The 840-nt window shown below is 34.8% G+C and overlaps 1 non-coding gene across 1 annotated transcript; it reads right to left on the bottom strand.

Moving 5' to 3' along the window:
- Positions 1-284: 284 nt before the first annotated feature.
- On the bottom strand, positions 285-358 carry TRNAI-AAU (transfer RNA isoleucine (anticodon AAU)). The gene has a single exon. It is a non-coding gene; the product is annotated as a tRNA-Ile (tRNA).
- Between the last annotated feature and the right edge of the window lie 482 nt (positions 359-840).

Genomic DNA, 840 nt, shown 5'->3' with positions numbered 1-840 from the left:
GATCTTTTTTTTTTTTTTTTTTTTTTTTTTTTTTTTTACATTTTTAGTTACATTTAAAAACGTCAAGTTTTGCCTAACTAAAAATATTGAACAGATAGTATTACAAGAGAAATACGAGTAAAGGTTTTATCGATATCATATTCTCGAATCTCTAGAAAAGATTAATCGTTAATTAGGTTTATAAATTAATACTTGAGTTCCAAATCGGCGGCAATATATCCGCTCTAAATTTTGCACTACTTCACGTTGAAGATTAATTATAAGAAAAATTTAGAAAAAGGCTCTGGCCCGTGAGGGGATTGAACCCACGACTTTCGCGTTATTAGCACGACGCTCTAACCAACTGAGCTAACGGGCCCTCGAAATGCCTTCTACTTAAAATGAACTTCATCTGTTTAAAGAAAGTAGGCTGATTTGCCGCTCATTTGATATCTTTTCAAAGTTAGCATGACTGTTTCGCTTTTGGCCTTCATTAAACACTATCTAAATGAAGTTTTGTGTGCTTCGGTTTCACTACTCATCAGGCAAATATATAATCATTAAGGAAGCAATTTTTGCACTAAACAAGTTACACTCAATGTTCCATGTCACGACTGATAAATGCTGAAAAGCATACTTAGTTTTGGTAAAAGTATAGTTTAGGGTACTCCTTGGCGAAACTTGGCGATTTTTGGGGGTACATGGATACCGATTTTGTGCAATTCTTGGACTTGTTATTTTGTCTTGCGATGCGGCGATTTTTGCGCCAAACATCGCCGCTACACAAAGCCAAAATATCAAGACAAACAATTGCACAAACTCGGTATCCATGTACACATCGACTTATCTTCACTTAAAAAA

The sequence above is a fragment of the Stegodyphus dumicola genome, chromosome 4 (genome assembly GCF_044657685.1).
Source record: "Stegodyphus dumicola isolate Sdum_Otavi_A_Nest chromosome 4, ASM4465768v1".
NCBI lineage: Eukaryota > Metazoa > Arthropoda > Arachnida > Araneae > Eresidae > Stegodyphus > Stegodyphus dumicola.
Note: the sequence above shows the minus strand (reverse complement) of the source record. Positions and strands in the feature narration are given on the sequence as shown.